The sequence below is a fragment of the Perna viridis genome, chromosome 6 (assembly GCF_037379345.1).
Source record: "Perna viridis isolate PV_CMFRI_1.1 ecotype Kerala chromosome 6, ASM3737934v1, whole genome shotgun sequence".
Classification (NCBI taxonomy): Eukaryota; Metazoa; Mollusca; class Bivalvia; order Mytilida; family Mytilidae; genus Perna; species Perna viridis.
In genome coordinates this window covers 674,911-691,443 of record NC_142450.1, presented here as the reverse complement: position 1 = coordinate 691,443, position 16,533 = coordinate 674,911, and the positions used below count along the sequence as shown (strand labels likewise).

The following is a 16,533-nucleotide window of genomic DNA, read 5'->3' as shown; positions in this document are numbered from 1 at the left end:
AACTAAGACCGGACTCACATAAACACAAAACATTGCCTACTTATTGTGTAAATTGCAGAACTAAGACCGGACTCACATAAATACAAAACATTGCCTAGTTATTGTGTAACATGCAGAACTAAGACCGCACTCACATAAATACAAAACGTTGCCTAGTTATGGTGTAACATGCAGAACTAAGACCACACTCACATAAATACAAAACGTTGCCTAGTTATGGTGTAACATGCAGAACTAAGACCGCACTCACATAAATACAAAACATTGCCTAGTTATGGTGTAACATGCAGAACTAAGACCGCACTCACATAAATACAAAACATTGCCTAGTTATGGTGTAACATGCAGAACTAAGACCGCACTCACATAAATACAAAACATTGCCTAGTTATGGTGTAACATGCAGAACTAAGACCGCACTCACATAAATACAAAACATTGCCTAGTTATGGTGTAACATGCAGAACTAAGACCGCACTCACATAAATACAAAACATTGCCTAGTTATGGTGTAATATGCAGAACTAAGACCGCACTCACATAAATACAAAACATTGCCTAGTTATGGTGTAACATGCAGAACTAAGACCGCACTCACATAAATACAAAACATTGCCTAGTTATGGTGTAACATGCAGAACTAAGACCAGACTCACATAAATACAATAGTCACCAAATTTAGTGCCAGTAAATGATTTAACTGTTGATTTGATCTAAAAATCAAAAGACCAACAAGAATTCTGTGGTTATCACTTGAATTTTATGTCACATCATAAATAGAACTTTTTAAAAAGCATCTAGTGGACAGATTTTTACATTTTAAATGCATCAGGTGGACAGATTTTTACATTTTAAATGCATCAGGTGGACAGATTTTTACATTTTAAATGCATCAGGGGGACAGATTTTTACATTTTAAATGCATCAGGTGGACAGATTTTTACATCTTAAATGCATCAGGTGGACAGATTTTTACATTTTAAAAGCATCAGGAAGACAGATTTGTACATTTTAAATACATCAGGTAGACAGATTTTTACATTTTAAATGCATCAGGGGGACAGATTTTTACATTTTAAATGCATCAGGTAGACAGATTTTTACATTTTAAATGTATCAAGAGGTTATATTTTTACAACTCTCCCACATTTACCAGCTTTGATGACATAACAACTCTATTTCTAATGCTGGTAGTTTTGTTGGTATTGTACAATATTTTCTGAGCTTTCAGTGATTTGGAGAGTTCTTTAAATGGACTTCTAGCTCCCTTTTGTCTACTACGGTGGTGTATGTTGATGTATTCCATGGAGAGAATTGGGTGTATTATAAAATGACTTTTATGGTGTGTTGATTTGTTGTTTCAATTCATTTTTTACCTTACATTAAAAGGGTATGGTTAAGGCCCTAAAAAACTAGTTTAACCCAACTGTAGACATGTGCCTGTCTACAATCAGGAGATATTGATCATTAGTGTGTCTTTGTGTCTTCATATTACTTTTTACTTCAATCTTGAAGAAGTGCCATCATTCTGTTACTGTGGATTTTATCATTTTCCTTGTCATGGCCTTTCAGATCTTACTTAAATGTGTTTTCACTTGTTGCAGACCTTTTGGTGATATTCACTGGTGATTTGTTAATTTTACCAAATACGATTTTTGACTATTTTTTATACGATATTTTGATAAAAGAATCTTAGAATTTCTTATCATTCTTGCCTGATCCTTAGGTAGATGAACATATACAATGTATAATCAAGTGAATAGCTATGCCTTATCCTTATGTAGAATAATACTTCCTCTCAAATAAGTTTCTTTGCCTGACTCTTAGGTTGACTGTCACTTCCTATCATGAAAGGAAAGTGAAGTCAACACAAAGACAATAATTAACGTTAATACTCCCTATATCATCATTAGCCCAAGATATTATAAGAAACCCAAATCAATGTTAACATACAAGAAAACCTTGCAGGAACAAAGATCATCATACAGAATTACAAATAACAATAGACAAGAAATCATTAGACTAGAAATAGTTAAGCCCTGTAAATAGAGTTCATGCAGTTATAGATGAACCATTTGCAGGCTAAGTATGGGCAGACAAAACTGAAAGACGTCTTTTACTTGCCATCTGATTATCCAAGAAGTTAGCTAGTTATTCTGCAGGAAAGCATGTCAATTAAAACACTCTATATTGGATTCATCTATTAACCTTCCATCACCTATTGCAGCACATTTACCAAAGAGATTGACCGATTGATTGATTACAGTTTAACATCCCATGGTAGGTATTTTCTGCATTTCAAGGAGAGAACCATTGACCAATCATGCACTGGACCTAATGGTCTACACAAGTCACAAATGTAAGCTAAATTTTTAAAGTTTTAAAATGCTAGCACACAGAAGCAACAGCCAGCTGGAAGGCACATTATCTCACAGACCCATGATCTCCTGCATTCCCAACATATTATCCAACCCACACCCATGATTCACACATGATTTCATGCATTCCTGACATATTCTCTCACTAAGACCCATGATCTCCTGCATTCCTGAAATATTATCATACCCAGACCCATGATCCCCTGCATTCCTGGCACATTATCCCACTCAGACCCATGATCTCCTGCATTCCTGACATATTATCCCACTCAGACCCATGATCTCCTGCATTCCCAACATATTATCCCAATCAGACCCATGATCTCCTGCATTCCTGACAAATTATCTCAGACCCAATGTCTCCTGCATTCCTGACAAATTATCTCAGACCCAAGGTCTCCTGCATTCCTGACATATTACCCCACTCAGACCCATGATCTCCTGCATTCCGGGTATATTATCTGACAGACCCTTCATCACCTTCATTCTTGGACATACAACCACAATAACAACAGCTCAGGCCACTTCGCAGAGATGAAGGACCTATTTACTAAAACCCTGAACAAACTTGAAAATAGTAGAGTAGGCTAACATTAGGGATTTCCCTTGGTGCAACACGTACTCTGGGCAATCTTGCTTTAATATGGACTGTGCAAAATGTAAACCCAGAAGATGAATTACTTCCCTTGTATCTATAAAATAAATTATCTTCTTTCCCATATGTTCCAGTCTGGAACCTCTAGCTTTGGAAATTAGGCTCTGGAAAGAACTTGCTTTGGCAACTGAGCTCTGGAAACCTTAGCACTTGCTGGAACCTGCAGCTTTTGAGATTAGGCTCTGGAAACCTTAGAAGTTGATGGAAACTGCAGCTTTTTGAACTAGGCTCTACAAATGCAATTAGCATTTGATGGAACCTGCAACTTTGGGGGGTAGGCTCTGGAAACCTTAGAACTTACCTTAACCTGAAACTTTAGGGACTTGACTCTGGAAACCTAAGCACTTGCCTACACCTGAAGCTTTAGGGACTTGACTCTGGAAACCTTAGAACTTGCCTTAACCTGATGTTTTAGGGACTTGACTATGGAAACCTTAGAACTTGCTGGAGCCTTTAGCATTAAGGAATGAGCTCTGAAAATCTTGGTACTTTCTGGATTCAATCCTACAGTCATTTTTTACCTCACAAGTTTAGCTCTGGCCAGTATATTTACCTAACAAGTTTTGCTCTGGCCAGTATATTTACCTAACAAGTTTAGCTCTGGCCAGTATATTTACCACTTAGACAACATGCAAGAAAATAATCTAATATTAGAAAAACTGTGATCAACCTGCTCCCCATCCAAGTTACCATAGCGAGAAATCATAAACAAAGTCTTCAAATAGGAAGTTAATGTCCCTTCAGTCTGAACTCTAAACCTATGATACAGGTAAAGCTGTCTATATATCCTGCAGCTGAGATAAATAGTTGCAAACAGAAAAAACTGTATCAAAAGGAAAGACTATCAGATAATCAGATAACCAGACACCTTGATCAATATATACATCCTACAAAGAAAGGGGAGGGAGGTGTAAACAAACACATAAACTTTCACAGGGTGTAGGAGTATAATCCAGGGAACCAAGACTACAGTGGAAATCAAAAGGATACATTCCTAGGATAAAGATAAGACAGGGAAAATAGACACACACAACAGAGAACATCAAATAACTAAAAAAACACATACAATGAAACAAATTCCACTAGAAACTGGGAGTTTGGACCAGGTGCACTGAAAGCCAGTTTTTCATAATTGATTATGTCTGAGGTAGACAAAAGAGGAAAGGAAAACTATGACACAATGGCAGTTTTTGGAAAAAAAATAATATGACCCAGAAAAGTTCAAATAAACATTCTGGCCTATACCTCCTAGAAAATAAATAAATTTTCTGACCTCAGTCCAAATACCACATACAGTGAAATAGAAGTAGAAAATCTTGTCCCAATGTGGTTGAAATGATATTTCTGACCTGCAAAATTTCGAAAATAGATATTCCCCCACCTCTCTGCAGAATCAACTGTAAGAAGTCAAGCAATTTTTAAAAGGTCTGTGAAATTTCTTTAAGCTCTGGCATAACTATGAGTTGACATGATGGTACCAATAGACATTTTAAACAGACATGTGGCCATGATACAAGACAAAAACCTACATGACACCAGACAGAAAGATAAGACAGAAGCCAAAGTAAACAATGTGATAAGAGGAAACAGTATTGGTATGATTCAAATCTACTTAGAAAAATACTTTGGACAAGGCTAATAACCCTTGAATTACAATATCAGATTTTTCTGATCCAGTGGCTTCAATTCTCAGTTTGTCTGACTCTTGTTTGTCTAATTTAATCATGTTTTCGATCATGAATCATACAGAGACATTGATTGATGGGATGTGTTCATTTTGCCCTGGAAATGAACATAGAAAAAGCAGCTATGGATTTCATACTAGACTACCTATATTAAAGTCTCCTCATCGTAATTTTGATCTTGTTGATTTCACAATTTGTCCATATTTGACATTTGAAATTTGATATCAATCAATGCATATATATATATATCATGGTAAGTAAAGAATTGATTTTAATTCCATCTATTGATAATGAACCAAAAATGATATAAAAAGGAACTAAAAATCTCATTATAACATTTATTGAAGTTGAAGAGTTTAATTAAAAAAGAAGTGACTGTTGTTATCACTCAAGTCCTTAGAGGTCAATAGTTAACAACTAATGACAAATCAAATATGAAGTTACATGTGCTAAGTATACCCTGACTCATACAGAAAGTTATATGTGTTATGTGCTAGGTATACCCCAACTCACACAGAAAGTTATATGTGTTATGTGCTAGGTATACCCTAACTCACACAGAAAGTTACACATGAAGTGTGCTAAGTATACCCTAACTCACACAGAAAGTTACACATGTTGTGAGCTAGGCATACCCTAACTCATACAGGAAGTTACATGTGTCATGTGCTAGGTATACCCTGACTCATACAGAAAGTTACATATGTTGTGTGCTAAGTATACCCTAATTCATACAGAAAGTTACACTTATTATATGCTAGGTATACCCTGACTTATACAGAAAGTTACACTTGTTGTGTGCTAGGTATACCTTAACTCATACAGAAAGTTACATGTATTTTGTGTTAGGTATACCCTGACTCATACAGAAAGTTACAGAAAGTTACACCTGTTGTGTGCTACATGTAGGTATACCCCGACTAATACAGAACGCTGATATTGAACAGAAGCTAAAACTACTGACAACAGATTAGATAATATACAATTATTGTAAGTCAATGTACATGATGTGTCAGAGATTCATGAAAGGTAAAATCCTTATTTGAAAGGAATTTTTTTACTTCAAAGCTGATGGGAGGTCATAACAACCAATGAATGAAGAATAAGCCATTAAAAAAATTCTACATTCTCATCATCGCTGACTCAATTTTTCACGCCTGTCCCAATTTTTTGTATTTTGAAAAACTATGCTCAACTCAAATTTCCAAAAATATTCTATGTCTTGTGACCTGTTTTATAATAATTGTCATTCACAAAACATCCAGTTTGTATATCATACTTTTTCAATGCTTTTTCTTTGAAAAAATTGATGAAAACTGGTAACAGTAGATTTACATTTACTTTGACAGTGCTTTTTAGATCTGTTTGTAAAATCAATTACCAAGCACTCATAGATCATAACAACAATTATGCTTGTCTGTGGCAGGAGTGTCAGTTACTGTAGGAAAAAAAATGAAATTTGTTCACCCCACCCAATTCTTTTTTAAAATTGGATCAGAATCTAAGAATTTTTTTATTATGGCCTTATAGAGACTTACTTTCTTCAAAGACTATATTTAAGTAAGTTAAGTACATGATATCTATATAATTATCAGAACTTATTATTGTTAGAATGATTCAACTCATGTACTTGTATTGAACAATAAAATGCTTCACATGGCACAGCATGATAAGATCACAAAGGTAGAACCCTGAAAAATTGAAACAAGTATGGACACAGCTCTGAATATAAATTGTAATTAATTTACAGAAGAATATAATAAAGTGTCCTTAAATTCAAAATTAACGAAAACAATTTCAATTACCAATAATAATAAAGAACTAAGAAGACCACCAGATATGTACAGGTTTCTTGTTATCAAAGGAATTTCACAAATAATTCTCATGTATGTAATAAAAAACTGACTTCTCTCAGGCCTTGCTTTTTGCAGTATAGTTGTCTTTCTTGTGAAAGAAATGGAAATATATTGACCACAAAAATAATAAGATTTACAGTAAATTCTGATCTACAACTATCACATCAACACTGGTTTTAAAAGGCAATACTAATGACCTTTTAAAATGTTTGTTTCAATTCCAGAAAAGTATCATTTAAATTATGTGCAAACTTCTGGTCCATAAATCTCAAAAGTACAGTAAGTGAAAATGACGTTACAATTCCTTTTTTCTTTCAATACTTAATGAGGTAACAACATTTTGACATTCAAAAAGTTTGTTTTTCATGTATAGAATCAACTTGGGACAAAAGCACTTATTTGATTAGAGTAATGAGAGATTCAAACCAAAAACAATCATGCCAAATTAATTTGAAGAAAAGGAAATCCATTACAGAAGAAACTGCTTCCCAATCATTATAACATCAAATCACAAAGGACTTAAATGATGATTAAACTTAAACTGCCACCTTGGTAATTGTTTCAACTGAAGTTCACTCAGAGCCAAAAGAGGATCAAATAATATTTCAAGTACAAGTCTTTGTAAAGATCAGACGAAAATAAGAAAAATCTTAAGCATGCATGTCTGAAACCCACCTGACAATATACTCTCACACAAAAATGTCTTTACTCAAAACCACTATGAAATCTCCACATCACTGGAGACATTGGAAAGTTTTTTCATTAGAATGTTAGAAAATTGAGGATTTTGAAAGAGTAATCTATCCCTAAAATGCTCAATTACAGTATACATATTGATTAAATTGACAATTGGTTTGGTTGTAGTTGTTGGCACCCCCTTTTTTATTTAAAAATTTTGCATTTTCATGTGTAAAATTGACAAAAAAATGACATATATTGTCCTAGCACCCCCTTTTCTGAGGAACCTTGGCTGGCACCCCTCCTTTTCAAAATGGCTGGATAAGCCCTGAACAGTTGAATCATATTGTGCAAATTAATGTAAAGGTGTTTACATCGTTGAACAATAAATATTATATTTCAGTACTGTGGTTTCATTATTATACTTCCGTACTGTGGTTTCATTATTATACTTCCGTACTGTGGTTTCATTATTATACTTCAGCACTGTGCTTTCATTATTATGTGTCAGTACTGTGGTTTCATTATTATACTTCCGTACTGTGGTTTCATTATTATACTTCAGTACTGTGGTTTCATTATTATACTTCCGTACTGTGGTTTCATTATTATACTTCCGTACTGTGGTTTCATTATTATACTTCCGTACTGTGGTTTCATTATTATACTTCAGTACTGTGGTTTCATTATTATACTTCAGTACTGTGCTTTCATTATTATGTGTCAGTACTGTGGTTTCATTATTATACTTCAGTACTGTGGTTTCATTATTATACTTCCGTACTGTGGTTTCATTATTATACTTCAGTACTGTGGTTTCATTATTATACTTCCGTACTGTGGTTTCATTATTATACTTCAGTACTGTGGTTTCATTATTATGTGTCAGTACTGTGGTTTCATTATTATACTTCCGTACTGTGGTTTCATTATACTTCAGTACTGTGGTTTCATTATTATACTTCCGTACTGTGGTTTCATTATTATACTTCAGTACTGTGGTTTCATTATTATACTTCCGTACTGTGGTTTCATTATTATGTGTCAGTACTGTGGTTTCATTATTATACTTCCGTACTGTGGTTTCATTATTATACTTCCGTACTGTGGTTTCATTATTATACTTCAGTACTGTGCTTTCATTATTATGTGTCAGTACTGTGCTTTCATTATTATACTTCAGTACTGTGGTTTCATTATTATACTTCCGTACTGTGGTTTCATTATTATACTTCCGTACTGTGGTTTCATTATTATACTTCAGTACTGTGCTTTCATTATTATGTGTCAGTACTGTGGTTTCATTATTATACTTCCGTACTGTGGTTTCATTATTATACTTCCGTATTGTGGTTTCATTATTATACTTCCGTACTGTGGTTTCATTATTATACTTCAGTACTGTGGTTTCATTATTCGTGGGGTATTTATTTTCCTAGTTTTCATGGGTGATGCTGAACCATGAAAATAAAGAAACAATAGATAAATATTGGCATCACACACGTGAATATGAAGCTATATTGAGAGGGACAATCCTGTCAACTTTATAATTGTTTAATTAAATGAAAAACAATTCTTAATTAGTTCTTAATAGTCTTGGGGCTGTCTTATTGGTGTAGAAACAAACATATTGTGATGTTAGTTAATCTGGGCTGTTTCCATCCCTCCACCGCCAAAGGATGGTGTATGTAAAAATGCCATTCTATATACTCTAGGTTTTACCATTTTCGTTCTAATTTGACTTAACAATGGCCCCAGAGTATATCATTCAAAAGAATTTTGATTTACCAGAACTTTTAATTTACTCATAAACAGGGAAATGAAAACAGCAGTCATCAATTCCTTATAACTTTGTCACAAACCTGAACTCCATTCATTATTGAAATTACTTCTGTCTCAAAAAGTGTTGTGAAACATACTTCTGCAAAATACTAAATACAAATAAAAAGTTTGTTTTTAGTATCCTGCAAAAAAGGTTTAGCTTTGGTAGTAATTTTACCAGACTTTATAAAGCAGAGAAAAAGTCCATTAAAAAAAATCTTTGACCCACACACAAAGCACATATTCAAGTACCAAACAAAATGCCCCCTTCCCTTTACTCCTTAAAGTTGATACCCACACAATTAAATGAAACAACAATAGTGAATAAAGTGTAACATAGCAACTAATTACTCCAAAAGAAGGTTCTGTTTACATTGTCAACAGATTTTTCACTATTAATCAAGGGATACTGCTGTATTTATATTTTTCCTCTTCTATCTCCAGTATTTATATGATTGGTATTTTTTGTTTTTTATCTAGTTGAGATGTTCTTTGGGTTTATTCTTGAGTGACATTCAAATCTTGTACAGTGTGGGATTAGACAACAATCAGTAATTATAGTTGGCAGACTCTGGAGGATTAAGAAGACATAATGATGGTTCAAATAGATAAAACATTTATTGACTCTTCATTTAGGGAAAAGTAAATTTATTCCCCCTCAATAACAAACTATTACCTGTGGTATTTTCACAAGGATTACTCGGAGGTAGATACTAATATCAATAGTAGATGCTTTGGGTAAAAATATTTACAGTTCCTCCTATGACCAATCAACTAATGTACTTCCATGGAACAGTACTTTAAGAACTATTGAATAATGTACATCTTTTCCTACGAGTAACCACTGGACCTAATGAAGTGCCCATGAAGCGGTCAATAGAGTCATCTCTGCAATAAAACAAACACTGGATCTAATGAAAGTGGCCATGGAGCTGTCCACAGAGCCGTCTCTGCAACAAAACAAACACTGGACCTAATGAAAGTGGCCATGAAGCGGTCGATAGAGCCGTCTCGGCAACAAAACAAAGTCAAATTGATTTCTAATATTTCATTATTATATTATCATTTATTAGTTGTGTTACACACACATTTTTCCCTCATCAAAACCATATAACTGTATATTGGTTTTTCACTGGATTTCTGAAGTGGACATTATACAACATCTAAATAATTGCCATAGTTAGTTATAGGGGAGTGAATGTACTGAAATTTTCAAGTTTCAAAAATGTCAAAACATTGCAAAATACTCAGAAAGTAATATAGTTAATTAGATAATCAAGCACGTCTGTCATTTAGAATTATATTTTAAAAACAAGTGAATAAGATGCATATTTTTTTATTTTTTCAAGGGAAATTAGTATGGCCATTTACTCCCCTCCTTTTTAATAAACATCAGGCTTCACCACTAATCACTCTAAAGGATGGAGATAAATGTGTCATGTAATATCAATGGTTACAACTAATTAATGCTTCTGTTTAATTAAAAAATTTAAGAATATATTTGGCGTGAGCAACTAGTTTTCCTTAGTTGTAACCAAATTTTATCAACAGAAAGTAAAACTGGAAATGTAAGAAAAGTGCATCAAAACAAAAAAAACAGGGTGTGATTTTAAAGGATATTGATCAATGTTAGATAGGATGGAAACATGTACAAGTTGAGTATGGGACAATACTGGTCTTTATTTTTAACTGGATGGACAATATATGAGAAAAGATGTTTTGGTGAAATAAGAAATAACTGAAATGGCTTTAACTAATTAATTAACAGGGGACGCTGACTGTATCCAATTCCCAGAAACCATATAGGATACCCCAAATGTTCACAACAGCATTATTTGGTGAAGAAATTGTGCCAATATTCATGGATATCCGCAAGGCACTTTCAGAGGAGTTGAGATAGGGACTGAGAAAGGACTGACACAGGCACAGACAGAATATTCACTATATACCTCCCATTTTAAGAGGGAGTAAAAATATCAGAGAAAAATAGTCTTTATAAAGAATTTATAATACCAAAAAATAATAAAAAGTCAAATAGCAGCCATTAGATTTATTGGAATACTGACAACAGCCATTATATTCATTAGAATACTGACATGTAACAGCCATTAGATTCATTGGAATATTGACATGTAACAGCCATTAGATTCATTAAAATACTGACATGTAACAGCCATTAGATTCATTGGAATACTGACATGTAACAGCCATTATATTCATTGGAATACTGACATGTAACAGCCATTAGATTCATTGGAATACTGACATGTAACAGCCATTAGATTCGTTGGAATACTGACATGTAACAGCCATTAGATTCATTGGAATACTGACATGTAACAGTCATTAGATTCGTTGGAATACTGACATGTAACAGCCATTAGATTCATTGGAATACTGACATGTAACAGCCATTAGATTAATTAGAATACTGACATGTAACAGCCATTAGATTCGTTGGAATACTGACATGCAAGAGCCATTATATTTATTGTAATACTGACATTGAACACCTGTTAGAAAGTACTTTCATTAGAATGCTTACAGTAAAAAACAAAGCATTGGTTTCTTTTTTCATGAAAAATTCTTGAAATTTTCTTGCTGTATATTTTTTTATGATCCAGGTTCTCTCAATTTAGTCCCTTAATCTAAATTCTAACATCAATTACTGGGCACGGGTTTGTTGTCAATTCAGTCCCTAAATCTACTTTCTACCATCAATTACCAGACACTGGTTTGCTAAATTCAATTATATAGAATCTATTCTTACAACAGGATATCGTAAGGTGGACAATCATTAAGGTTCAAAACAGGATGCTGGCTTTTAGTACATGTAGGATACTAATGAACATACTAATTGATTTACACAATAGATATGGATTTATATCTCTTTGTCATATTCCTTTGTTTTTTTTCTGCCTGATACTTTCTATCTCAGTATGCTGCTGTGCTACTATAAGTTATTAAGTACCATTCTGTGTAAGAATCAGACAATGGGCGACACATCATTCTTCCAAATGTAGTCATTTTTGCCTAAAATATTTTCAGCACATCTAGAAAACAACTGAAAAGCTATTTACATTTATCCTGAAGTATCTGTGATTTAGATATTTTTTGATTGCTTATTTAAGGAAAAGTGCAGGAAAATTTTCCCACCAATTTTTCATGGTGTATTTCAACTAAAACTTGATGAATCAAAACCTTAAGAAGGCAAACTTTATAAACACATTCATCATTATGAGGTAAAAATACCTTAATAAATGTAATAAAATCTCTTTATGTGCCACACCTTACACACATTTTGCTTAATTTTTCAACAGAAAAGTACTTACTCAGTTATTAACTCTATAGAATTGTCTTTATTACAACTTAAACTGCCCTTATGATATAAAATTGTCACCTGGCCAATATCAAAAAGTCAATATTGATTTTTTTCAATATTGGTCAGGTTCCAATCCATATCATTTGAAAATTTTTGACTACAATATAATGTGAAACTTCAAAAAAAAATTAGGACTTTTAAGTGAATTAAAGAGTTACAAAAGATTTGTGGAAATATAAACACAAGATAACAAAAACTGATTGAACATGGCAGTTTAGAACATAAGTGGATAATTTTTTTTTAATCCAATAAAGTAAAATATAAAAACAACAAAAAAACTTTGCATCCTTCCATGATGTTGCAAATGGTTGACCTTCTATATTCTGTAGACCTTATAAGTGTCTTTGAAGGTTATTAAATTCTTCATGCTTACTCTTCATGCTTACTTACTCTCATGACAAACTACAGCTATGGTAAGTCCATTAATGTAATCTTACAAATTGTACATTTTTTTTTCAAACTTACTTCAGCTGTTTAGGCTACATAACATATTAGTTAAAACCTATAGTCACATAATAAAGGTATCACTACATAGTGATTATCATAATGGTAGAGTTATAAGCCCTCGGCTCATCATATTGGCCTTCTGCCTTGCATCATGCCAAAATGGACCTATACCTATAAAGCCAATATTAAAATTACTATGTAATAAAATCATATTATTGGTAATTTCCAATGGGTCCATTACTAGTACATTAAATCCATTTTTAACTTCTCAACAAAACATAGCATCTCACCGTATCAGGCACATAGGAATTTTTTCTTTTAACTTAAAAACTGACGTTATACAGTATTTATGTGGTTCACTCTAATTGTTTTTGTGTCCACCTCTATAGTTCCTTTGTGTTATATACCTTGCTGTTAGTTAATGTGGTCTACCATACTTCCCATTTCTGAAAATACTTTTCCTCATTTGATTCGGCTAAAGCCACCTGGCTGATATGTTTCCCAGGATGATACAGTATGTGATACAGATTATAAGTTTCCCGGGATGATACAGTATGTGATACAGATTATGTTTCCCCGGGATGATACAGTATGTGATACAGATTTTAAGTTTCCCGGGATGATACAGCATGTGATACAGATTATATGTTTCCCGGGATGATACAGCACGTGATACAGATTATAAGTTTCCTGGGATGATACAGCATGTGATACAGATTATAAGTTTCCCAGGATGATACAGCATGTGATACAGATTTTGCTATGTTTTATTCTCAATGTAGTGTATTGTACTGACATTGATATAAAGTTTGAGATTTGGCACAGCAAAAAAAATCAAAAACAAAAAACAATGCTGATGACTCCAATCCAGTTACTAAGCAGAATTACTATGATTTACTAAGACACCATTATTGTTTGCCCAGAAATGAGGATTTTAACATTCAACATTTGAAATAGCTGCCAAATTTACTGCCTAAGACAAATCTAAATATACAGTAAAAAAGCTAACAAGGGAAACACCCCCACTTCAATGGAGTTAGATATTAAAACTTTCAACCATTAAGTACGATTGTCTCCCTTTGAAATTCACAGACAACTATCATACTCTATTATGCACACCTAAAATACCTTCAAATAAAATTTCAATTTGAGTAGGCAAGAACAAACAAATGGCTTGACAGACAGGGTGATTCCTATATGCCTCTCACCACACTTTTGTTTGCAAGGGATATAATTATCAATGACTAATGACCCTTAGTTTCTGAATTACATGTACTTGTAAATCCTGTTCTAAACATTTATTCAGACAGCAGCCACTGTCTCATCTGGTCCTAGGAGTACCCTCATTAATCCAGTATAAAAAATATCTAGACATAATGAAACAAAAACAGCAATAACTTCATTATATTTGGTCTAGCGCTTTGTCATCAGAGCCAGGATGTCAATGTTCTACGAGGTACTTCTGTGTCATGTAATTCTAAGACATAATCCTGTAATCAAAAGTCGTCAAACATCGTTTAAGATGTCCTTGAAACGGTTATTCAACTTTCATACATTGATTCAATTATAAATCAAGTGGTTCGATGTTGTTTTCCATTTTATAGGTCACAATATAACTCTTTCTATCCAACATTTCTATCCATTTCTGTGGAAACAGAAAGAATGGTTAAAAATAAGATAAAATAATGTCTGATAAGGAACTAGTACATTATCAGGCCTTGTAATTGTTTCAATTAAATTATTTTCTTAACTTATTTCACTTGCTATTGAAACAAAAGCCAGTTTCCCCTGTCCGAGACAATAAAGACCTTTCCGGAGCACAGCATGATATAACCCAAGTGGTCCAACTCGGTTCACTTGGGGCAAATGCAGACACAACATTTGTTTCTAACACACTAAAGAATAGGGACTTATACATTTCATTATGGATACAACAACTAACTCTGTTTGGACACAATACAGCACAAAGTTCAATTGAGTTTGACCCCTTTGACCCCTCATAACTTGAATGATATCCGAAATCAGATTAAAATGCAGGCAGGAAGGGATCTTTGTAAGGAATCCAAAAGTAATAAAGCTTTCAATATTGGATCAAAAAATTAAACAGCTGACTTTTTGGGGCATGGCCCAACTTTGTAACCTTTGACTCCAAAATGGTTAAAAAGATGCTTACCTTGTAAAAAAATTTTGGAACAGAATTTAAAAGAAAACATGGGTTGACATCTGATCGTAAAAATCAAATCAACAATATAAGCTTTTCCCATCAATTCTAATAATAACACTTAATTTTTCCTCTTTTAGCCCCTCATTTCCAAAAGGGGTGATGCAGAAACATCCAAAAACTGTAGGGCCCTCTATCATGTCCGTAGAAACAATGCATTCAAAAAGATCAGATAACTATAACTCAAGTTATCCTAAATAAACTACAGATGCCAACCATGACAACAACAACATCAACAACAACAATGACAACAACATCAACCACAACAACATCAACAACAACAACGACAACAACATCAATGACAACAATGGGGTGACACCATTATACCACTAAAAGTGTTCGTGGTCATATAAAAATCTTCATTTTACAAAGAATGTAAATCTTGATCTTTGACCTACTGATCCCAAAAATCAAAAGTTGTCTAAATTCTAATAGCTAAATTCTATAGTCAACAGTTAAGTGAAAGGTGAAAGACTTAACCATGAAATATTAAGGTTATAAATTGTAAAATATTGATAATTGAAATTGAGTGCCATGTGTTATTTTCTTGAATGAAATGTAGAAACTTATAGGTAAAAAGAACAAAATTTAACTGCGTTGGCCATCTTTTTTTAAAGATAGTACTTGTTTGACATCTACCTACTTTATAAGCATTCCAGTATTTTTGCTTTTCTTAACAAAAGCATTTAACAGATTTCATATATTCAGATATTAACCTTAACACATTTTCCCCTGTAAAACAAACCATATTTAACATTTATTCATCATTTACTGAATTATAGGAAATCAAAACAGAATATCTAACAAAAAACTGAGAAACAATCAAGCAGTTATCAACAACAATCATCATAAAATAGCACAGTCAAATGTTTGTAGTATGAAAAACTATCCCTAGGGTAAAATAATAAGTTTATCTATGCTTTTTTAACATAATTATTTAGAGAAAAAAAAAACAGATGATCACCATGAATTTTCCTCAAAACAAGTTCAGGTCAATTAGGTCAAACAGATAAAAATTAGGTCAAATAGAATTAATGAAGGTTTATTTGTTTTTAATTGCAGGATCATAAGCAGAACTGCATAAAGGGAGACAACTGCAGCCTGACAGGATGAAAACACAAATTCTAAATTACAGTCCCTTTTCATAGATCCAAAGTTGATTTACAGTAAAACACTGCTAGCTGACCATTAATATTCTGATGGCTTTCATGTTTGGGGGAAGGATCTCCAAATATGGATATGCACAATAGCTGATGTACAGATTTTCTATGTACAGTAATTGATATAAGACATTCCACACACACAGTACATTACAAACAAAAAAAGCATAAGGGAAACTGACTAACCCAAACAACACAAAGTTGGTAAAATATTTTTAACTTTCATGGTGCCTCTCTGGCATGCCATTGT

The 16,533-nt window shown here is 33.2% G+C and overlaps 1 protein-coding gene across 13 annotated transcripts in view; it reads right to left on the bottom strand.

Annotated features, from left to right (window-relative positions):
- Positions 1 to 16,533, bottom strand: part of LOC148613139 (synaptotagmin-7-like) — a 185,115-nt gene that overhangs the window by 71,330 nt on the left and 97,252 nt on the right. The gene's annotated exons all lie outside the window — the stretch shown is intronic.